The sequence below is a fragment of the Hordeum vulgare genome, chromosome 6H (assembly GCF_904849725.1).
Source record: "Hordeum vulgare subsp. vulgare chromosome 6H, MorexV3_pseudomolecules_assembly, whole genome shotgun sequence".
In the NCBI taxonomy this organism is placed as follows: domain Eukaryota; kingdom Viridiplantae; phylum Streptophyta; class Magnoliopsida; order Poales; family Poaceae; genus Hordeum; species Hordeum vulgare.
This window is the reverse complement of record NC_058523.1, coordinates 474,270,339-474,296,465: the sequence shown is the minus strand read 5'-3', so window position 1 is coordinate 474,296,465 and position 26,127 is coordinate 474,270,339. Positions and strand designations below refer to the sequence as shown.

General features: G+C 42.7%; 1 non-coding gene across 1 annotated transcript; it reads right to left on the bottom strand.

Annotated features, from left to right (window-relative positions):
• Positions 1–6,884: 6,884 nt before the first annotated feature.
• TRNAW-CCA lies at positions 6,885–6,959 on the bottom strand. Its single transcript has one exon. It is a non-coding gene; the product is annotated as a tRNA-Trp (tRNA).
• Between the last annotated feature and the right edge of the window lie 19,168 nt (positions 6,960–26,127).

Sequence of the window (26,127 nt, the reverse complement as noted above, 5' to 3'; positions counted from 1 at the left end):
CTAAGACTCCATTCTGTGGAACAATGGAGTGTGCAAGTGACTTGTTGGAAATCATACATACTAATGTGTGCGGACCAATGAGTGTGGAGGCGCGCGACGGATATCGTTATTTTCTCAGTTCACTAATGATTGCAACTTCTCAAACAACAACGCCAGAAATTGACACGTTGACGGAGACTCGACTTGCGTTGGTTTTTTCCCTTGAAGAGGAAAGGGTGATGCAACACATGAGCAGTAAGTATTTCCCTCAGTTTGAGAACCAAGGTATCGATCCAGAAGGAGGGTCTCGTCAAGTCCAGAGTACCTGCGCAAACACAAACAAGCTTGCACCCAACGCTTCAAAGGGGTTGTCAATCCCTTCAAGATTGTTTGCAAAGTGAGATATGAAGGCGGAAAGTGCAACAAAGTAAAAAAGTGTAAGGCTGAAAATATGGTGTGGAGTAGACCGTGGGGGCCATAGTGTTCACTAGAGGCTTCTCTCAAAATAGCAAATAGCACGGTGGGTCAACAAATTACTCTCGAGCAATTGATAGAACCGCGCAAAGTCATGACGATATCTAAGGCAATGATCATACATATAGGCATCACGTCCGAGACAAGTAGACCGATACTTTCTGCATCTACTACTATTACTCCACACATCGACCGCTATCCAGCATGCATCTAGTGTATTGAGTTCATGACGAACAGAGTAATGCCTTAAGCAAGCTGACATGATGTAGAAGGATAATCTCAAACCAACGATGAAACCCGCATCTTTTTACCCTTGATGGCAACAACATGATGCGTGCCTCGTTACCCCTTCTGTCACTAGGTGAGGTCACCGCACGGTATGAACCCAAAACCAAGCACTTCTCCCATTGCAAGAATCATAGATCTAGTTGGCCACACAAAACCCACAACTCGAAGAGAATTACAAGAATATGAAATCATGCATAAGCGAGATCAGAAGAAACTCAAATAAGATTCATAGATAATGTGATCATAAATCCACAATTCATCGGATCTCGACAAACACACCACAAAAGAAGATTACATCGGATAGATCTCCATGAAGATCATGGAGAACTTTGTATTGAAGATCCAAGAGAGAGAAGAAGCCATCTAGTTACTAGCTATGGACCCGTAGGTCTATGGTGAACTACTCACGCATCATCGGAGAGGTCATGGTGTTGATGAAGAAGCCCTCCGTATCCAAATCTCCCCTCCGGCAGGGCACCAGAATGTGCCCCAGATGGGATCTTGCAGAGACAGAAGCTTGCGGCGGCAGAAAAGTAATTTCGATGATCTCCTGATTTTTTGGGATTTTTAGGGAATTTATAGGCGCAACCCCTAGGGCAGAGGGCGCCCAGGGGGCCCACAAGCCTGTGGGCCGCGGCCTCCCCCTGGCCGCGGGGTGGGGGCTTGTGGGGCCCCTGAGGCTCCCCTGCCTTGGCTCTCAAGCTTCCCGATCTTCTTCCGTTCCGGAAAAAATCTTTTCGGGGATTTTCTTCCGTTTGGACTCCGTTTCAAAATCTCCTCTCAAAGGGGTCAAAAACATGGAAAAAACAGGAACTGGCACTTGGCACTGAGTTAATAAGTTAGTCCCAAAAAATATATAAAAGGCATGCATAACATCCAAAGTTTGACAAGATAATAGCACGAAACCATCAAAAATTATAGATACGTTGGAGACGTATCAATGATTTGAGTAGGTATGGATATATCTACTTGATGAAGCACAAGTCTGAAACATTTGAAAAGTTCAAACAATTTCAGAGTGAAGTTGAAAATCATCATAGCAAGAAGATCAAGTTCCTACGATCTGATCGAGGGGGTGAATATCTGAGTTACGAGTTTGGTACTCACTTAAGACAATGTGGAATCGTTTCACAGTTTACACCGCCTGGAACACCACAGTGTAATGGTGTGTCCGAACGTCGTAATCGTACTTTGTTAGATATGGTGCGATCTATGATGTCTCTTACCGATTTTCCATTATGGTTTTGGGGCTATGCATTAGAGACAGCTGCATTCACTTTAAATAGGGCACCATCAAAATTCGTTGAGACGACACCATATGAGCTATGGTATGGCAAGAGGCCAAAGTTGTCGTTTTTTAAAGTTTGGGGATGCGATGCTTATGTCAAAAAGCTTCAGCTTGAAAAGCTGGAACCCAAAGCGGAAAAGTGTGTCTTCATAGGTTACCCAAAAGAGACAGTTGGGTACACCTTCTATCTTAGATCCGAGGGCAAAGTGTTTGTTCATAAGAACGAAGCTTTTCTTGAGAAAGAGTTTCTCTCAAAAGAATTGAGTGGGAGGAAGATAGAACTTGATGAGGTTGTGGAACCTCTGCTCCAACAGGATGGTGGCGCAGGGCAGAGGGAAATCTCTGTCGAGGCAACACCAGTTGAGGAGGAAGCTAATGATGATGATCATGAAGCTTTGGATCAAGTTACCGTCGGACCTCGCAGGTCGACAAGATCACATACTGCTCCTGAGTGGTACGGGAATCATGTCTTATCTATCATGTTGTAGGCCATGAAATCCGAGATAGGATCTATGTATTAAAATAAAGTGTGGACTTTGGAAGTATTACCTGAAGGTCGCAAGGCTATTCAGAACAAATGGATCTTTAAGAAGAAGACGGACGCCAATGGTAATGTGACCATTTATAAAGCTCGACTTGTGGCAAAGGGTTTTTCACAAGTTCAAGGAGTTAACTACAATGAGACATTCTCACCGGTAGCGATGCTTAAATCCGTCCGAATCATGTTAGCAATAGCTGCATTTTTCGATTATGAAATCTGGCAGATGGATGTCAAAACGGCGTTCCTTAATGGGTTTCTTAAGGAAGAGTTGTATATGATACAACCCGAAGGTTTTGTCGATCCATAGAATGCTGACAAAGTATGCAAGCTCCAGCGATCCATTTATGGACTGGTGCAAGCATCTCGGAGTTGGAATAAGCGCTTTGATGAGGTCATCAAGGCATTTGGGTTTATACAAGTTGTAGGAGAATCTTGTATATACTAGAAAGTGATTGGGAGCTCTGTAGCGTTTCTAATATTATATGTGGATGACATATTGCTGATTGGAAACAATGTGGAGTTTTTGGAGAGAGTAAAGGATTACTTGAACAAAAAAATCCAATGAATGACCTAGGAGAAGCTGCTTACATATTAGGTATTAAGATCTATAGAGATAGATCGGCACGCCTGATAGGACTTTCACAAATCACATACCTTGAGAAAGTTTTGAAGAAGTTCAAAATGGAACAATCCAAGAAAGGGTTCTTGCCTATGTTACAAGGTATAAAGTTGAGTAAGACTCAACGTCCAGTGACTGCAGAAGATAGAGAAAAGATGAGTACCGTCCCCTATGCTTCAGCCATAGGGTCTATCATGTATGCAATGTTGTGCACAAGACCACACGTCAGCCTGGCCATAAGTATGGCAGGCGGGTTTCAAAGTGATCCACGAGTGGAACACTGAGCGCCGGTCAAGAATATTCTGAAGTACATGAAAAGGACTAAGGAAATGTTTCTCGTTTATGGAGGTGACGAAGAGCTCGTCGTAAAAGGTTACGTCGATGCAAGCTTTGACACTAATCCGGATGACTCTAAGTCTCAAACCGGATACATATTTATTCTCCATGGGGGTGTGGTAAGCTGGTGCAGTTCCAAGCAAAGCATCGTAGCAAATTCTACATGTGAAGTGGAGTACATGGCTGCCTCGGAGGCGGCTAAGGAGGGTGTCTGGATGAAGCAGTTCATGATGGATCTTGGAGTTGTGCCGAGCGCACTAAATACAATAACTCTGTTCTGTGACAACACTGGTGCCATTGCTCTAGCCAGGGAACCAAGGTTTCACAAGAAGACCACACACATCAAACGACGCTTCAACCTCATCCGCGACTATGTCGAAGGAGAGGACGCAAATATTTGCAAAGTGCACACGGATATGAATGTTGCAGATCCGTTGACTAAATCTCTTCCAGGAGCGAAGCATGATCAACACCAGAACTGTATGGGTGTTAGATTCATTCCAATGTAAATCGCATAGTGATGCGAGACTAGATTGTTGACTCTAGTGCAAGTGGGAGACTGTTGGAAATATGCCCTAGAGGAAATGATAAAATAGTTATTTTATATTTCCTGTTTCAAGATAATTTTTTATTATCCATGCTATAATTGTATTAAATGAAAACACAAATGCATGTGTGGATATATATAAACAAAACTATGTCCCTAGTAAGCCTCTAGTTGACTAGCGAGTTGATCAAGGATGGTTAAGGTTGTCTGACCACATAGAAGTGTTGTCACTTGATGACTGGATCACATCATTGGGAGAATGATGTGATGGACAAGACCCAAACTATAAACGTAGCATGTGATCGTGTCATTTTGTTGCTATTTTTTTGTGCGTGTCAAGTATTCATTCCTATGACCATGAGATCATGTAACTCACTGACAACGGAGGAATATCTTGTGTGTATCAAACATTGCAACGTTACTCGGTGACTATAAAGGTGCTCTACAGGTATCTCCGAAGGTGTTCGTTGAGTTAGCATGGATGGAGACTGGGATTTGTCACTCCGTGTGACGGAGAGGTATCTCGGGGCCCACTCGGTAGTACAACATCACATATAAGCCTTGCAAGCAATGTGACTAAAGTGTTAGTCACGAGATCTTGTATTACGGAACGAGTAAAGAGACTTGCCGGTAACGAGATTGAAATAGGTATCGGGATACCGACGATCAAATCTCGGGCAAGTAACATACCGAAGGACAAAGGGAATGGTATACGGGATTATATGAATACTTGGCACAGAGGTTCAACCAATAAGATCTTCGTAGAATATGTAGGATCTAATATGTACATCTAGGTCCCGCTATTGGATATTGAGCGGGGAGTGTCTCAGGTCATGTATGCATAGTTCTCGAACCCGTGGGGTGTGCACACTTAAGGTTTGGTGACGTTTTGGTATAGTTGAGTAATAGGTGCTGGTGACCAAAGTTTTGTTTGGAGTCCCGGATGAGATCACGGACATCATGAGGGTTTCTAGAATGGTCCAGAAACAAAGATTGATATATATGATTGTTTCATTTGGCTTTCGGAAAGATTTCACGCATTGCCGGGAGTGACGAATGGTTTTCGGGTTTTTACCGGGAGAGGTCACCCACCCGGGAGAAGACTTAATAGGCCCTTGGGTGGCGCACCAGCCCTTGATGGGATGGTGAGGCCAGCCTAATAGGGCTATTTCGGCCAAGGGAAAAATCAAAGGAGAAAGAAAAAAAAGGAAGTGGGAAGGAAGGAAGGGACTCCACCTTCCAAACCGAATTGGAGTAGCAGTCCCTCGTCCTTCCTTCGGCCGATGCCCTTGGGGCTCCCTTTAGCCTCAAGGATAGCCCCTCCCCTCCTCCTATATATACTAGAGGTTTTAGGGTTTTTGAGACACAACTTTGCCACGTGCAACCCTAAGCCTCTACTTCGTAGTTCTTCCTCTAGATCGGTTTTTTGCGGAGCTCGGGCGGAGCCCTGCAGGAATAGATCATCACCATCACCGGCGCGCTGTCACGCTGCCGGAGAACTCATCTACTTTCCCGTCTCTCTTGCTGCATCAAGAAGGCAGAGATCGTCATCGAGCTATACGTGTGTTGAACGCGGAGGTGCCATCCGTTCGGTGCTAGATCGGGACGGATCGTGGGACGACGGTGATCTGAAGCACGAAGGTGTTCCACTACATCTACCGCATTTCTTAACGCTTCCCGCTTAGCGATCTACAAGAGTATGTGGATCCGATCTCCCTCTCGTAGATGAACATCACCATGGTAGGTCTTCGTGTGCGTAGGAATTTTTTTTGTTTCCCATGCAATGTTACCCAACATGCCACCGTTGGTTACCCAGCTGTGGGCGGTACAACCGCCTGGGGCAGCGGTACAACCGCTAGGGAGCACTTATTGCCAACACCCCCAGGGTATCACCCATGGAGTGGTGGTTAGACCAGATGACATGAGCGGGCAGTACAACCGCTAGGATCAGTGGTACAACCGTATCAAGAAAACAAGTAAGACCAGAACTGTCATAACTTCTCCAAATGAGCTCTGAATTGAGCAAAGTCAAGCTTGTTACAGTAACAAGAGGTAGTTATGAAAATTTCAATGATAGAGAGATGTGAAACCTCTATGAATGAAGAACCGGCAAAAACTCCAACACCAAAAACATCATCGAAGATGCATATTGGATCCATTTTCAATGAACTCGATTTTGTCATCAAGATGACCATAAGCTCTACAACTCACAAAGAGAACCACCAAACAAGAACCAAGAAAGATGATGCAAGGATGCAAATGGTTTGAGCTCTTAATGAACGATACGGTCAAGCTACTCACTTGAGATCCCACCTTGACAGTACACCAATCTATCCTAAAATAGAAAAACCTACCAAGGGCAAACCTATACCTTGCACATAGTCCACTTGAGCTAGACGATGACGATCTTGACTTCCTCAAGATGGACCACCTTTCTTGATTGTGTTCGCTCGATGAATACTAGATGATTGCTCGCCATACTACACTATAAGTGATCCACTCTTCAACACATCTTCATAAGTCCATTGCTACCTGATGTCGCTTGAACTATGTCAGTATTTTCCCCAAAGAGGAAGGGATGATGTAGCACAGCAACGCGGCTTAAAAAAGGCTCTAGAGGGCTAAAGGCAATCAATTGTTACCGCTTTTCCCGTTCTTGGTACCGTGTCATGTGACTCTAAAGCCCCAACTAGGCTAGATCGAGATCTTGGTCCTTGCTAGGCTTACTTGCGCAAGAGCACTGGAGAAGGGAAGGGGCTCATGCTGCGACGGTTAAGTTATTTTACTCTGCTTCAACATAAGATAGATGGAATCACGCTTTGTAGGATTTGAACCTACGACATCGGGTTTTGGAGACCCGCGTTCTACCGAACTGAACTAAGAGCTGATCTCGGGTAGCTCCTCACTTGGACGAGGAGTGGGGAAAGAAGATTGCGGGAGAGATCGCTGCACTCCGGAGGCAGAAATAGAACTAGCCAACAGAGCCCCAAAATTGGGTATTAACTGAGACAACAAACGGGCAAACTGTTTTTAAAAGGAAGGGAGAGGTAGGCTGTCCCTTTCATTTCATTTTTATTTTCTGCAAGGTAGAGGGCCAGTAGATTAGAACTATAAATTAACTCGGCATCGACGCATAGCCGCTTGGATCCCACTAAGGAATTGGCACGCCCGTGGAGATTACAAACAAGCAAGCCAGTAAAAAGTTAAGGAATTCACAATATCGAAAAAGAGTTGGTTGGCTTCAGGAGTCACTCAATTGGATTCGATCGGGGTAGGTATTTCCCTCAGTGATGAGACACCAGTAGAAGAATCAAGCAACACTATGTAGACAACGCCTGCGCACAAATAACAAACACTTGCAACCCGACATAAGAGAGGGGTTGTCAATCCCTCACGGGTAAAAAGATAGATAGTTTCATGACAGTTTGGATAAATAGATCTCTCGTACATGCAAAATAGAAGAAGTAACAAAAAGGTGGAGAAAGGTATTTTTGTGTTTTTGATGATATAGATGTGAAAATAAAAGTTGCAAATAAAGGAAAAGGCAAATAGCAGTATGGATCTGATAGTATATGATGATAAAATAGACCCCGGGGCCGTAGATTTCACTAGTGACTTCTCTCAAGAAAATAGCAATGGTGGATGAACAAATTACTCTTGGGCAATTGATAGAACAACAAATAATTATGAAGATATCCAAGACAATGATCATGTATATAGGCATCACATCCAAGATTAGTAGACTGACTCCTGCCTGCATCTACTACTATTACTCCACACATCAACCGCTATCGAGCATGCATCTAGTGTATTAAGTTCATGGAAAACGGAGTAATGCAATAATAATGATGGCATGATGTAGACAAGATATATTCATGTAGGAATAGACCCCATCTTTTTATCCTTAATAGCAATGATACATGCGTGCCTTGTTGCCCCTTCTGTTAGTGGGAAAGGACACCGCAAGATCGAACCCATCACAAAGCACCTCTTCACATTGCAAGATAAATAGATCAAGTTGGCTAAACAAAACCCAAATATCGGAGAGAAGAAATATGAGGCTATAATAATCAAGATTGGATATAATATTCAAGTCAAAATCTGATCATAAACTCATTGTTCATCAGATCCCAACAAACACACCGCACAAAAGCATTACATCAAGTAGATCTCCAAGAGACCATTGTACTGAGATACATAGAGAGAAGAAGCCATCTAGCTACTGCCTACGAACCCGTAGGTCTAATATGAACTACTCACGCATCATCAGAGAGGCACCAATGAGGATGATGAACCCCTCTGTGATCGTGTTACCCTCCAGCGGAGTGGCGGAATAGGGCTCTAGATTGGATCTCGTGGTTCTGGAACTTGCGGCGGTTGGAATTGTTTTTCATCAACTCTCTTAGGGTTTCTGGAATATTGGGGGATTTATAGGGCAAAGAGGCGGTGCAGGAGGCCACCGAGGAGGGCACCACCCACCAGGGCGCACCTGGGCTCCCTCGTGCGCCCATGTGGGTGGTGCTCTCCTCGGAGCCCCCTTTTGGTACTTCTTTGGCCCATCCTGTGTCTTCTGGCCTGGAAAAATTCTCCAAAATGTTTTGCTACATTTGGACTCTGTTTGTTACTGATTTCCTGCGAAGCAAAAAACAAGCAAAAAACAACAACTGGCACTGGGCACTATGTCAATAGGTTAGTCCCAACTAATGATATAAAGTTGCTATAAAATGATAGTAAAACATCCAAGAATGATAACATAACAGCATTGAACAATTAAAAATTATAGATACGTTGGAAACGTATCACCACCACAATGAACGACAAGTTTCAAGCATGATATCTTCGTGATGCTCCACTTGAACTTGCACGCCGCAATCTTGATGACTAACACCACTTGATGTCATCCTTCGTGAGTTGTATGAGATCTTCCTCTTGACGCACGCCCATGGAAACACACCTAACCCCACATAGAACTCTCACGAAGACGATGTGTTAGTACATAAAGCATAATGGACAATGCTTACCATCCCATGGGATCATTTGATACCTCTCAGTACATCTTGTACATTTTGTGTGTTGATCAACTTGATTCACTCTTTGACTTAGTCTTGATCAACCTTGTGTCTTTATGACCAATCTTTGGATAAAGCCTTGAATACCACCTTGGACATCATATAAACTCCTTGAAACCAACAGATGGACTTCAAGAAGTGCCCATGGACAAATTCTACAAATGTAACTTAAGGCAACCATTAGTCCATAGGAATTGTCATCAATTACCAAAACCACATATGGAGAAATATGCTTTAACACCTGTCCACATCCATCGTCTACCTCACTTCCACCGGCAACGGTCATGTCGTGAACTCCATCGAGAAGGAGTAGGGCATGGGAGACAGTGGGGCCTCGTGTTCTATTTGGGCCATTCTGTGTCCCATGTCCTAATGTCATACTCTTCCTCGCTGGCGGCCACACCATCACTTCACGGGGTTCATGACCGCCGGACATGAACATGGAAGGGAACAACAAGGACATGGAGAATAGGCGACCACAAAGATTTATACTAGGTTTAGGGTTTGGACGCTTTTGTTTGATAAAATAGGTCAAAAATGTAATGAATGTGGTACGTTTTAAATCAAAATCATTTGGTTTGCATGAAATTCATCCGATTTGTTCATATTTCCTTTGAAATATATGCACACATGGTTGGATGGTCGGCTCACATATAATTTTTCATGGACGCGTCCGTGAACAAATACGGTATTTGTTTTAGGGTTTGTATTGGAGATGCCCTTATGGTATAAGCGAAAAGCTAAATCACAAAAACACATAAATCCCATTGTTGGACTAATATCTTCGGGGGAAACTCGGGATGCTACTGTTGGATTGGGTGGTAGCGTAGTCTCCAGCCTCGTTTTCCCTCTTGCGGGCACTGTCGTAAAGATCTTGGTCCCTTTTGCGCTTCCAGTATTTTGGATGTGCATGGCATCGCAGTTGACAAGCGCCCGACCAGCGGAGTGCAAGGTTGGTGTGGTGTGGTGACTCGTGTGGCAACGACAATGGTGGCGAGCAGAGCCGGGTCATGACTTGTCCTTCTAATGTCGATGGACTGGTGCGCCAATGGGTGCGCCTATGCTGATTTGTTGTTGTGACAAAGAAGTTGGAGTCGTAGACGGCAGGGCCACTGCAATAGTGATAAGTCCATGAGGGTAGTTTTTAGCGTGGGGTGCTCTCCGAACATTGTGCTAGACTAGGTTGGTGCGAGGCTTGCAACTTTCTCCTATGGAACTCTTGAGCAAAATTGGTGTTGTTATGTCCTTGATGCTTCGGTCAACTGTTTGGCGTTGTTTTGTTGCTTGGTGCAACATCTCAATAGTTGGTAAGTTTCTGCTTGTCCAAGGTGAAGTTGAAGTTGTTGGGGAACGTAGCATGGGAAACAAAAAAATTCCTACGGACACGCAATACCTATTCATGGTGATGATCATCTACGAGAGGGGAGAGTGAATCTACATACCCTTGTAGATCCCTAAACGGAAGCCTATATAATGTGGTTGATGTAGTGGAACGTCTTTGCGATCCAAATCGCAGCCCGTCCCGCGATCTCATCACGATCCGTCCCGCGATCCTATCACGATCCATCCCGATCTAGTGTCGAACAAACGACACCTCCGCATTCAGCACACGCATAGATCGATGACAATCCCCGCCTTCTTGAACCAACAAGAGGGGGCAGAGAGGTAGATGAGTTCTCCATCATGGTGTGGTGTTGGTGGTGGTTGCTATCTCTTGAGCTTGCGTTGTTTTTTCCCTTGAAGAGGAAAGGGTGATGCAGCAGAGTAGCAGTAAGTATTTCCTTCAGTTTGAGAACCAAGGTATCAATCCAGTAGGAGTATCAAGGCAAGTCTCCAAAGTACCTGTGCAAAAACAACAAACTTGCACCCAACGCTATAAAGAGGTTATCAATCCCTTCACGATTGATTGCAAAGTGAGATCTGAAGGCGGAAAGTGCAACAAAGTAAAAGTGTAGAGATGAAACAATGATGTGAAGTAGACCCGGGGGCCATAGTGTTAACTAGAGGCTTCTCTCATGATAGCAAGAATTACGGTGGGTGAACGAATTACTGTCGAGCAATTGATAGAACCGCGCAAAGTCATGACGATATCTAAGGCAATGATCATACATATAGGCATCACGTCCGAGACAAGTAGACCGATACTGTCTGCATCTACTACTATTACTCCACACATCGACCGCTATCCAACATGCATCTAGTGTATTAAGTTCATGACAAACGGAGTAACGCCTTAAGCAAGATGGCATGATGTAGAGGGATAAATTCATGCAATAGATATAAACCCCATCTTTTTACCCTTGATGGCAACAACACGATGCGTTCCTCGCTACCCCTTCTGTCACTGGGTGAGGTCACCGCACGGTATGAACCCAAAACCAAGCACTTCTCACATTGCAAGAATTATAGATCAAGTTGGCCAAACGAAACCCACAACTCGAAGAGAATTACAAGGATACGAAATCATGCATATAAGAGATCATAGAAGACTCAAATAATAATCATAGATAATCTGATCATAAATCCACAATTCATCGGATCTCGACAAACACACCGCAAAAGAAGATTACATCGGATAGATCTCCATGAAGATCATGGAGAACTTTGTATTGAAGATCCAAGAGAGAGAAGAAGACATCTAGCTACTAGCTATGGACCCGAAGGTCTATGGTGAACTACTCACGCATCATCGGAGAGGCAATGGTGTTGATGAAGAAGCCCTCCGTGTCCGAATCCCCCCTCTGGCAGGGCACCAGAACGTTCCCTAGATGGGATCTTGCGGAGACAGAAGCTTGCGGCGGCGGAAAAGTATTTTTGTGGCTCTCTCTGGAAGTTTCAGATTTTTGGAGAATTTATAGGCGGAACAAGTAGGGAAAAGGAGCCACGGGGGGCCCACAAGCCTGCTAGGCGCGGCCCCCAGGCCGCGGCTAGGGGGCTTATGGCCTCCCCCGGGACCCTTTGCCTTGGTTCTCAAGCTCCGTGCGTATCTTCTATTCCGGAAAAAATCATTCCGAAGATTTTTTTTTCGTTTGGACTCCGTTTAAAATTCTTCTTTGAAAAGGGTCAAAAACACGGAAAAAACAGGAACTGGCACTTGGCGCTGAGTTAATAGGTTAGTCCCAAAAAAAGATATAAAATGCATACAAAACATCCAAAGTTGACAAGATAATAGCATGGAACCATCAAAATTAAAGATACGTTGGAGACGTATCAGTGGTGAACTAATCCAGCAGTGCTTCGCCTAAGCACTGCCGAACTAGACTAGAGGAGAAACAAATCTAGAGAGAGAGGCAGCCGTGGCTGATTTCTGTATTTCAAACCCTCAAAAACCTCTAGTATATATAGGAGGAGAGGAGAGGAGGTAGCCTTGTCCCCTACTCCAAGGAGAAGGGGTCAGCCGAACCAAGGAAGAGTCCACCTTCCCTTGTGGGAAGGTGGACTACTTTGGGAGGACTACTCCTTCCCTTCCTTTTAAAGGTCTTTTACCTTTTATCTCCTCTCCTAGCCGCATGGGACTTTGATAGAGGCTTCGGCCAGATCACCAGGGGCTGTTCCACCTCCTCTCACAGCCCATAAGGCTCTTGGGTCGTCACACCCCTCGCGGTGGTCCCCCGGCACCCTTCCGGCACTCTCATTACACTACCGATGAGCCCGAAACTTTTCCGGTGACCAAAACAGGACTTCCTATATATCAATCTTTACGTCCGGACCATTCCAGAGCTCCTCGTGATGTCTAGCATCTCATTCGAGACTCCGAACAACCTTCGGTCACCAACACCTATAACTCAACTATACCGAAACGTCACCGAACCTTAAGTGTGCAGACCCTGCGGGTTTGAGAATTATGCAGACATGACCTGAGACATTCTCCGGTCAATAACCAACAACGGGACCTGGATGTCCATATTGCCTCCTACATATTCTATGAAGATCTCTATCGGTTGAACCTCTATGTCAAGGATTCAGTTAATCCCGTACATTGTTCCCTTTGTCCTTCGGTATGTTACTTGAACCTTTCAATAATTCAGACTTGTGTTTCATCAAGTAAATATACTAGTATCTACTCAAATCATCTGTGAAGTAAGAACATAATGATATCCACTGCGTGCCTCAACACTCATTGGACTACATACGTCAAAATGTATTACTTCCAATAAGTAACTTTCTTGTTCCATCTCACTGAAAAAACGAGGCCTTTAGTCATCTTGCCCATGTGGTATGATTTGCATGTCTCAAGTGATTCAAAATCAAGTGAGTCCAAACAATCCATCTGCGTGGAGTTTCTTCATGCGTTTACACCAATAGGCATGGTTCGCACGTCTCAAACGATTCAAAAACGAGTGAGTCCAAAGATCCATCAGCATGGAGTTTCTTCATGTGTTTTACACCAATATGACTCAAGCGGGAGTGCCACAAGTAAGTGGTACTATCATTACTACTTTGTATCTTTTGGCATCAATATCATGAACATGTGCATCATTACGATCGAGATTCAATAAACCATTGAAGGTATTTATTCAAGCAAATAGAATAACCATTATTCTCTTTAAATGAATAATCGTATTGTAATAAACATGATCTAATCATGTTCATTTTCAACGCAAACACCAAATAACACTTATTTAGGTTCAACACTAATCTCGAAAGTACAGGGAGCGTGCAATGGTGATCACATCAACCTTGGAAACACTTCCAACACACATCGTCACCTCGCCTTTAGCTAGTCTCCGTTTATTCCTTAGCTTTTATTTCGAGTTAGTAACACTTAGCAACCGGACATGTATCTTATACCCCGGTGCTACTAGGAGTACGAGTAAAGTACACATAAATATCATGTATATCCAATATACTTTTGTTGACTTTGCCAGCCTTCTCATCTACCAACTAACTAGGGTAGTTCCACTCCAGTGACTGCTCCCCTCATTATAGAAGCACTTAGTCTCGGGTTTTGGGTTTAACCTTGGGTTTCCTCATTAGATCGGAAACTGGTTTCCTTTCATGAAGTATCCCTTATTGCCCTTGCCCTTCTGGAGACTAGTGGTTTTACTAACCATCAACACGTGTTGCTCCTACTTGATTTCTACCTTCGCGGTGTCAAACATAGCGAATAACTCACGGATATCATATTCATCCCCGATATGCTATAGTTCATCACGAAGCTCCAGTAGCTTGGTGGCAGTGACTTTGGAGAACCATCACTATCTCATCTGGAAGATTAACTCCCACTCGATTCAAGCAATTGTAGCACTCAGACAATCTGAGTACATGCTCAACGATTGAGTTTTTCTCCCTTCCTTTGCAGACAAACAATCTTATGCAAGGTCTCATACCTCTCAAGAAGGGCACGAGCCTGAAATCCCATTTTCACCTCTTGGAACATCTCGTATGTCCCGCAATATTCAAAACGTCTTCAGTGCCTCAATTCTAAGTCGTTTAAGCATTACGCACTAAACTATCATGTAGTCATAAAAAATGTGTATGTCAGATGTTCGCAACATCCACAAATGACGCTCGGGGTTTGCTACTTCTCAAACAACAGCGCCAGAAATTGACACGTTGACGGAGACTTTCTTGTGTTGGTTTTTTCCCTTGAAGAGGAAAGGGTGATGCAACATAGGAGCAATAAGTATTTCCCTCAGTTTGAGAACCAAGGTATCAATCCAGTAGGAGAATCTCGTCAAGTCCAGAGTACCTGCACAAACACAAAAGAGCTTGCACCCAACGCTATAAAGGGGTTGTCAATCCCTTCAAGATTGATTGCAAAGTGAGATCTGAAGGCGGAAAGTGCAACGAAGAAAAAGAGTAAGGCTGAAAATATGGTGTGGAGTATACCCGGGGGCCATAGTGTTCACTAGAGGCTTCTCTCAAAATAGCAAATATTACGGTGGGTGAACAAATTACTGTCGAGCAATTGATAGAACCGCGCAAAGTCATGACGATATCTAAGGCAATTATCATACATATAGGCAGCACGTCCCAGACAAGTAGGCCAATACTTTCTGCATCTACTACTATTACTCCACACATCGACCGCTATCCAGCATGCATCTAGTGTATTGAGTTCATGACGAACAGAGTAACGCCTTAAGCAAGATGACATGATGTAGAGGGATAAACTCAAACCAATGATGAAAACCCCATCTTTTTACACTTGATGGCAACAACACGATGCGTGCCTCGCTACCCCTTCTGTCACTCGGTGAGGTCACCGCACGGTATGAACCCAAAACCAAGCACTTCTCCCATTGCAAGAATCATAGATCAAGCTGGCCAAACAAAACCCACAACTCGAAGAGAATTACAAGGATATGCAATCATGCATAAGAGAGATCAGAAGAACCTCAAACAAGATTCATAGATAATCTGATCATAAATCCACAATTCATCGGATCTCGACAAACACACCGCAAAAGAAGATTACATCCAACTTGCCTGCTCACGAAGACCTAGGGCAATTTGAGGAAGCCCATCATCGGAATATACAAACCAAGTTATATAATGAAGATTCCCACTAGCATATGGTGGTGAAGAAACAAGAGGCTCTCAATCATGAAGAACATGGTTATTTTATGAAGCACAAGTGTGGAAAAAGATAGTAGCATTGTCCCTTCTCTCTGTTTCTCTTTTTTTTATTTGGGCTCTTGTGCCTCTTTTTTTTATTTTTGGGATCTTTGGCCTCTTTTTTTTCCTCACATGGGACAATGCTCTAATAATGATGATCATCACACTTTTATTTACTCACAGCTCAAAGCTCAGAACGATGATGACTCTATAGGAAATGCCTCCGGCAGTGTACCGGGATGTGCAACGATCTAGCTTGGTGTATGACGTTGAAACATCTCGCTAGCTATCTTACGATCATGCAATGGCAATATGAGAGTGCCCGCACAAGTCATGAGACGGAACGGTGGGAGTTGCATGGCAATATATCTCGGAATGGCTATGAAAATGCCATAGTAGGTAGGTATGGTGGCTGTTTTGAGGAAGGCATATGGTGGGTTTGTGCACCAGCGAAAGTTGCACAGGACTAGAGAGGCTAGCAATGGTGGAAGGTGACAGTGCATTTATACCATGGGCTCACATTAGTCATGAAGAACTCACATACTTATTGCGAAAGTTTTTATTAGTAATCGAAACAAAGTGCTAAACGCATACTCCTAGGGGAAGGGTTGGTAGGTGTTAACCATCACGTGATCCCGACCGCAACACAAAGGATGACAATCAATAGATCAATTATGCTCCGACTTCCTAACATAGCGGTTCACCATACGTGCATGCTACGTGAATCACTAACTTCAACACAAGTATTTCTAGATTCACAACACCCTAGTAACATAACTCTTAATATTACCAAATCCACGTCTCAAAACTAATTGAGAGGAATCAAAACTTCTCGTTCTACTCAATGCACATGAAGATGGAGGTTTTTGTATCCTATTAGGGTACCTATCACCTTTGGGACTACTTTCATAGCACAATCCAACTACCAAGTTACGCACCGCCGTGCTCTACAAGATCTAAGTGAAGCACATAGAGCAAAATTATCTAGCTCAAAAGATATAAGTGAAGCACGATGAGCATTCTAGCAAAATCACGATGAGTGCATGTCTCTCTCAAAAGGTGTGCAACAAGGATGATTGTGACACAACAAAAAGAAAATACTCCTACGATACAAGACGCTCCAAGCAAAACACATATCATGTGGTGAATAAAAATATAGCTCCAAGTAATGTTACCGATGGATTGAAGACGAAAGAGGGGATGCCTTCCCGGGGCATCCCCAAGCTTAGGCTTTTTGGTGTCCTTGAATTTGGCTTCGGATTCCTTGGGCATCCCCAAGCTTGAGCTCTTTCCACTCCTTATCTCTTTGGCCACGAGAACATCACCCAAAACTTGAAAACTTCACAACACAAAACTTAAACAGAAACTCGTGATAACATTAGCACAAGAAAACAAACTACCACCTCTTTACATACTGTAGCAAACTTGATTTCTATTTATATTGGTGTTGGATTACTGTATTCTCACTTTTCCAAGGCTAGTACCCCCCGATACTATCCATAGTTTCATCAAAACAAGCAACCAACTCAACAAAAACAGAATCTGTCAAAACCAGACCAGTCTGTAGCAATCTGTATACTTCGTATACTTGTGGTACCTCAAAAATTCTGAAAACTTACGAATGCTTGGGAAAAAGGCATATGAACCAGCAGCAGAAAGAATCAACTCAAAAGCTCTTTCTAAATAAAAATGTAAGATAATCTCATGAGCGAAAAGTTTTTGTCTTTTTCCAGCAGGATCAAACAACCATCACCAAGACTAGTCATAAAGGTTTTGCTTGGCTCAAACACAAAAAGAAACACAAAGACACAATCACAAGAGAATTATGATAGTGTGGACGCAACAAAACAGAAAATAAAAAGATAAATTCATTGGGTTGTCTCCCAAAAAGCGCTATTGTTTAATGGCCTTAGCTAGGCATAAAGCGATAGAATCACGGATCGTCGTCTTTGGTGCTCAAACCATAAGTAGCCCTCATCATGGATTCATAGGGAATCTTATTTTCTTTCTAGGAAAATGCTCCATGCCCTTCTTTAAAGGAAATTGAAATCTAATATTCACTTCCTTCATATCGATGATAGCACCGATAGTCCTTAGGAAAGGTCTACCAAGAATGATAGGGCATGTAGGATTGCAATCAATGTCAAGCACAATGAAATCCACGGGTACATAGTTCCTATTTGCAATAATAAGAACATCATTGATCCTTCCCATGGGTTTCTTGACAGTAGAATCCGCAAGATGCAAATTAAGAGAACACTCCTCAATCTCATTAAAACCAAGAACATCACATAAAGACTTTGGAATCGCGGAAACACTAGCACCCAAATCACACAAAGCATTGCATTCATAGTTTTTGATTTTGATTTTGATAGTAGGTTCCCACTCATCATGAAGCTTTCTAGGGATAGAGACTTCCAATTCAAGTTTCTCTTCAAGAGATTTTATCATAGTTTCGACGATATGATCGGTAAAGGCCTTGTTTTGGCTATAAGCGTGTGGAGAGTTTAGCATGGATTGCATCAAGGAAATGCATTAAATCAAGGAGCCACTATCATAATTTAATTCCTTGAAATCCAAAGTAGTAATTTCATTACTACTCAAAGTTTTAATATCTTCTACTCCACTTTTAATGCTTGTAGCAACAAGATAGATGGACTCCGAATAATTGGGGCGTTTTTCAACCAAGGTGGATTCATATCCAGCCCCATCATCATTAGGTTTGACACAATAAAACAAAGATTCAATGCGAGTCACACCAAGAACTTTAAGATCTTCGTGATTCTTATCACGAGAACACGCCTTTTTAAGCCATTCATGTCTAGCACGAATTTGGATGGTTCTTTCTTTGCTCTCACTCATGGAAACATGCATAGCTTTCAAAGTTTCATCCATATCGATCTTGGGAGGAGCACATCTAACTTTCAAAGCATCAATATCACTAGACATTCTATCAACGCTCCTAGCCAAATCGTCAATTTTGAGTAGTTTTTCCTCTATGGACGCATTGAAAATATTTTGTGAGTTGATAAACTCTTTGATATTACTCTGTAGATCAGATGGTAATCTGTTGTAATTTCTATGAGTATTGTTGTAGGAGTTGCCAAAGTTATTAGAGGAGTTACTAGGAAAAGGCCTAGGAACATAGTTTCCTCTAAAAGCGTTGTTGTTGCCAAAATTATTCCTACCAACAAAATTAACGTCCAAGCTAGCGTTGCTACTCTCAATCAAGGAAGACTAGGGCATATCATTAGGATCTAAAGGAGCACTTCTACTAGCAACCAAATTCTTTAACTCATCCATCTTAGCACTCAACGAGTTAATTTCTTCTATAGCGTGTACCTTCTTACTAGTAGGTGACCTTTCAGTGTGCCACTGAGAGTAGTTCGTGATGATATTATCTAGGAGTTTTGTGGCTTCTCCTAACATGATTTCCACGAACATTCCACCGGAGGCGGAGTCCAAGATGTTTCCAGAAGCGAAATTCAAGCCAGCGTAAAAGATTTGTATAATCATCCAAAGACTCAAGCCATGAGCGGGACAATTTCTAATCATCAATTTCATTCTCTCCCAAGATTGTGCAACATGTTCATGATCAAGTTGCCTAAAATTCATGATATCATTACGGAGAGAGATAATCTTAGCCGACCGAAAATACTTGGATATGTAAGCATCTTTGCACTTATTCCAAGAATCAATAATATTTTTGGGCAAAGATGAAAACCAAGTTTTTGCTCGATCTGGCAACGAGAAAGGAAAAAGCTTCAATTTAATCACATCATTATCCACATATTTCTACTTTTGCATATCACAAAGTTCAATGAAGGTATTAATATGGGATGTGGCATCTTCACTAGGAAGGTCGGAGAATTGCTCTTTCATAACAAGATTCAGCAAAGCGGCATTGATTTCGTATGACTCGGCACTAGTGGCGGTAGCAATCGGAGTACTAATAAAATCATTATTATTAGTATTCGAGAAGTCACAAAGTTTGGTGTTTTCAGTCATGGTGACTTCAGCAAGCAAGCAAGCACACAAGCGAACAAAGAGCAAGCGAGAGAAAAGGGCGAACGAAAAAGGCAAACGAAAAGGCAAATATTTTTTTTGTAAATTTTTGTTTTTCATAAGTGGGGGACAGGAAAACGAGAGGCAAAAAAAAGTAAATGCAAGAGATGAGTTTGCGACACTTACTTGGATGAGTTCTTGACTTGATCCTCCCCGGCAACGGCGCCAGAAATCCTTCTGCTACTTCTCAAACAACAGCGCCAGAAATTGACACGTAGACGGAGACTTGCTTGCGTTGGCTTTTCCCTTGAAGAGGAAAGGGTGATGCAGCACAGGAGCAGTAAGTATTTCCCTCAGTTTGAGAACCAAGGTATCAATCTAGTAGGAGAATCTCGTCAAGTCCAGAGTACCTGCACAAACACAAAAGAGCTTGCACCCAACGCTATAAAGGGGTTGTCAATCCCTTCAAGATTGATTGCAAAGTGAGATCTGAAGGAGGAAAGTGCAACAAAGAAAAAGAGTAAGGCTGAAAATATGGTGTGTAGTAGACCCGGGGGCCATAGTGTTCACTAGAGGCTTCTCTCAAAATAGAAAATATTACGGTGGGTGAACAAATTACTGTCGAGCAATTGATAGAACCACACAAAGTCATGAAGATATCTAAGGCAATGATCATACATATAGGCATCACGTCCGAGACAAGTAGACCGATACTTTCTGCATCTACTACTATTACTCCACACATCGACCACTATCTAGCATGCATCTAGTGTATTGAGTTCATGACGAACAGAGTAACGCCTTAAGCAAGATGACATGATGTAGAGGGATAGACTCAAACCAATGATGAAAACCCCATCTTTTTACCCTTGATGGCAACAACACGATGCGTGCCTCGCTACCCCTTCTGTCAGTGGGTGAGGTCACCGCAAGGTATGAACCCAAAACCAATCACTTCTCCCATTGCAAGAATCATAGATCAAGCAGGCCAAACAAAACCCACAACTCGAAGAGAATTACAAGGATATGAAATCATGCATAAGAGAGATCAGAAGAAACTCAAATAAGATTCATAGATAATCTGATCATAAATACACAATTCATCGGATCTCGACAAACACACCACAAAAGAAGATTACATCGGATAGATATCCATGAAAATCATGGAGAACTTTGTATTGAAGATCCAAAAGAGAGAAGAAGCCATCTAGCTACTAGCTATGGACCCCTAGGTCTACGGTGAACTACCCACGCATCATCGGAGAGGTCATGGTGTTGATGAAGAAGCCCTCCACATTCGAATCCCCCTTCCGGTAGGGCACCAGAACGTGCCCCAGATGGGATCTTGCGGAGACAGAAGCTTGCGGCGGCGGAAAAGTACTTTCGATGATCTCCTGATTTTTTCTGGAATTTATGGGAATTTATAGGCGAAAGACCTAGCGCAGAGGTGGCCCAGGGAGCCCACAAGCCTGGGAGGCACGGGCCCCCTAGCCGCGGCTAGGGGGCTTGTGGGGTCCCTGGTGGCCCCCTGCCTTGGTTCTCAAGCTTCCCGATCTTCTTCTGTTTCGGAAAAAATCTTTTCAGAAGTTTTATTCCGTTTGGACTCCATTTAAAATCCTCCACTGAAAAGGGTCAAAAACACGGAAAAAACAGGAACTGACACTTGGCACTGAGTTAATAGGTTAGTCCCAAAAAAGATATAAAAGGCATACAAAACATCCAAAGTTTGACAAGATAATAGCATGAAACCATCAAAAATTGTAGATATGTTGGAGACGTATCAGGGTTCAGCACACCGAGTGGTGCATTAAGGACACAAGTTTTATGCGCTGCAATGAGGACAATCCTCAGTTTACGGACCCAGTCCGCATAATTGGTACTATCATCTTTCAACTAAATTTTCTCTAGGAACATATCAAAAATAGTAGAGCTATAGCACAAGTTACAACATAATTTGCAAAGTGCTTTTGACTATTTTCATGATAATTTAGTTTATCTTATCATATTACTAATAAACTCACACTCAAATTGACATCCCTCTAGTCAATTGAGTGTCGCATGATCCAAATTCACTAACTCAAGTCCGATCATCACGTGAGTTGAGTATAGTTTCAATGGTGAACATCTCCATGTTGATCATATCAACTATATGATTCATGCTCGACCTTTCGATCTCTTGTGTTCCGAGGCCATGTCTATACATGCTAGGCTCGTCAAGTTTAACCCCAGTGTTCCGCATGTGCAACTGTTTTGCACCCGTTGTATGTGAATGTTGATTCTATCACACACGATCATCACGTGGTGTCTCGAAACGACGAACTCTCGCAATGGTGCACAGTCGGGGAGAACACAGTTTTATCTTGAAGTTTTAGTGAGGGATCACCTTATAATTCTACCGTCGTCCTAAGCAAAACAAGGTGCATAAAAGGATTAACATCACATGCAAATCATAAGTGACATGATATGGCCATGAACTTGTGCTTCTTGATCTCCATCATCAAAGCACCGACATGATCTCCACCGTTACCGGCGCCACACCATGAAGTCCATCATCATGATCTCCATCATTGTGATGCCATCGAGGTTGTCGCGCTAACTATGTTGTTACTACTAAAGCTACTACTAGCGCTAAAGCAAAGCATCACCAAGCGCAAAACAATTAAAGACAACCCTATGTCTCCTGCCGGTTGCCGTAGCATCGACGTGCAAGTCGATATTTAACTATTACAACATGATCATCTCATACATCCAATATATCATATCATGTCTTTGGCCATATCACATCACATGCATACCCTGCAAAAACAAGTTAGACGTCCTCTAATTTTTTGTTGCATGATTTACGTGGCTGTTATGGGTATCTAGTATGATCGCATCTTACTTACGCAAAACCACAACGGTGATATGCAAGTTGCTATTTAACCTTCTCTAAGGACTGCCTTGGTCAAATCTCATTCAACTAAACTTGAAGAAACAGACACCCGCCAGTCATATTTATGCAACAGTTGCATGTGAGTCGATGAAACTGGTCTCTCGTAAGCGTATGACTAAACTTGGTCCAGGCCGCTTCAATCCAACAATACTGCTGAATCAAGAAAAGACTAAGGAGGGCAGCAAATTGAACATCAACGCCCACAAACTATTTTTTGTTCTACTCAAGATATCATCTATGCATGAACCTAGCTCTGATAACACTGTTGGGGAACGTAGCATGGAAAACTGTAAGTGCATCAAGTGCCCTTGGTGATTTTAGTGGTTTGAAGACTTATAGGTTAAGTCACTAATGTGTTTATAAGTGTACACAGGCTCAATAAGTCGCCGAGGATTTTGAGTTATACGATGAATGTCGACCCCTAAAAATGCATGTCTTCGGCTGAAGAAATTTGTCTAGGCTTGAAGACTTTGATCGTGAAGAAATTGCGATGAAATTTATATTCCTCATGAAGATATTGAAGATGAGGAATTCGGTGTGTCCTGAAGAAAAACTGTCTGAAGACTTCAAAGTGTGAAGACTTACTCTTTTTGTTTTGTTTTCTATACTCTTGAGTCTTAAGAACACCGTACTGTTAAAGGGGGTCGAGGTAATACTATGGAATGAATTTCCTTATGATGCTCAACCCAAGCCTAAACCTATCAAAGCCTCAAAGTGAGGAATATGAGAGACATGAGGACTTCCATAGTTGAAAGTTCCGACCGTTGCCACGACACGCACCACCTCACCGATCTTATCCACCCAACGGTCATAATACTTAAGGGCATTTATGTCAAATCATGCCGGGCTGCTCCCACGCTATAAATAGCAGCCCCCACAACCACTAGCTGGTTGGCTGCTCCGAGAGAAACTGACACTTGTCATTTAGAGCAACCCAAATTCCTCAGAGTCTTCGAGAGTAAATCATAAAGTGAGGAAATAGCCCAAACACCAAACCACAAACCAAAAACCAAGTGATTGAGCATCACTGAAGAAGTTGTTCCTGTGTGGAACTAAAGCCTTTTACCTTTGAGGACTGTTCATCCTCCAGACAGTTAGGCGTCATGGTCTAGAGCATCCAGCAGTCAATTTTGGATCGCCGGGTGACCAAGTTGGTGAGGGTTTGGAAGTTTTCCCTGAAGACTTACCATGAGTGTTGGGCGAGGACTGTGTGTTCTTAGCTCAAGGAGATAGGGTAGGGACTGTGTGTCCTTAGGTTTCAATACCTAGCCGCTCCAAACCATACGTACGACTGTCACATCAGTTGGAACTGGGTCATCAACAACTGTCTTCATCGTGATACGGGTTCTATTTTTTCAACTCTTTCAATTCCTCAATATTGTTTGTTAAAGACTTTCATTGTCACTGTTTGAAGAATTTGCTGAAGACTTCACTGAATTTCCTCAACCTCAAATTCTTCATTCCAGTTAATCTTCATCTGCTTATTCTGTGCCTGCATACTGTGCAAACCGATTCTCTTAATCTTCACCAAGTAAACTGATGTTGTAATCTTTGCACCTCTCTTCCTCGCTATTTCCGCTGCATGTAATTCATCATTGAGGAATTTACTCAAAAGGAATTTCCTCAGCGATGAAATTCCAAAAATTGCCTATTCACCCCCCTTTAGTCTATAGAACGCACTTTCAATTGGTATGAGAGCAAAGTACTCCCTTGTTCTATGTGATTTTGGTTTAACCACCTGGAGTTTTAGTTATGTCGAATGCAAGTATGATCAAGGTTAGTGCAGGATGTCCTACCTTCGAAGGAAAGGACTTTCCCTACTGGAAGACCAAGATGGAGATGCATCTTCAGGCTATTGAGAATGATCTCTGGTACATTGTGGAACATGATATTCCCTCCATCGCTACTACTGTCTCTACCGCTGATGTGACGAAATTCAGGCAACTTGATTCTCAAGCGAAGAATGTCATCTGTGGCCATCTGAGAAAAGGTCAGTATGGCAGAGTGAGTGCTTTGGGCATAGCTAAGCTTATCTGGGATAGGCTGTCCAAAGTCAATGAAGGAATTTCAACTCAGCATGACTGTCGTGTTGATGTTCTTCGCAATCTCTTCAATCGCTTCAAGAGGCTTGACAATGAAAGCTGCCAAGATACCTTTGATCGCCTCACTGACATCTCAAATGAACTGCAAGCACTAGGAGCTCGAGACATTACTCACCATGAACTTGTGAAGAAACTATTAATATCTTTGGATTCATCATTTGATACACTGGTTCTGATGATTCAAGAAAGAGCGGACTATAAGATGCTTGATCCTGCTGATATACTCGAAAGACTCAATAGTCATGAATTCCAACAGGAAGAAAAGAGAGATCTGTATGGACCAAGCTACTCTAGACCTCGTGCACTAAAGGCCAAAGCAATTTCCTCATCTGAAAAAGAAGACTCAGATTACAGCATTGGTGATCCTGAAGAACTTGGACAGGAGCTTGCAATGCTCATGAGGAAATGACAGAAGTTTACAAGGTGTGGCCAGTTTGGTAAATATTCAAGAAGAGATATGAGAAAATCAGAATCTTCATCTGAGGACTACATGAAAAGAACCTGCCACAAATGCAAGAAATCTGGTCACTATATTGGTGACTGTCCTCGCTGGGTGAAGGAATCAAAGAAGAAGAAATACAAGGATGAAAGTTCTGATGACTCGAAGAAAAAGAAGAAATCTTCAAAATCCTCATCCTCAAAGTCCTCATCGCACAAGAAGACTAGTTTCAGGAAGGCTCGGGAACTCATTAGCAAGGAAATGGATTCTGAGGAAGAATCTGAGGAATGTGATGAAGAGGAAGGTTCTGAAGAAGACTCGGAGTCTGGTGTGGCAAGTCTTGCACTGGCTACCAAATTCTTCAGCAAGTCAATCTTCAACGTTGAAGAAAATGACAATGCTATCTACACCGATGACTATGTTGATGACTTCGCTCCAACCTATTGCTTCATGTCAAAAGGTTGAAAGGTAACAAAAGACACTTCCTCCTCTGACTCAAGTGACTGTGAACCTGATGATTATAAAAAACCCAGTAACAGTAAACTTGCCAGCATTGCAACTAAACAACAAAGTGCCATTGAAAAGCTTCAAAAACTGCTAGACAGAAGTGATGACCTGTTGAATGATGAAATGAATCATACTCAAATCCTCACTAAAGATGTGAAAAGTCTTCACTCCAGATTTGATAGTCTTCAAGATCGTTATGGCACACTCTTGGCTGATCATGAGAAACTTTCCTATGAATTTATTCAAAGGAAACTTGATATTGAGAAGTTGAAGATGTCACATGATGATCTTCGAATGGAAAAGATTCATTACTTGCTCACCAGATGAGTGCCGCTCAAGTTGAATTCACTCCACCATGTCTCAAATGCATCGAGCGTAACTGCCAATTCTTCACCAGAATCATAAAATGCTTCTATTGCTACAAAATCTTCAACTGCTCC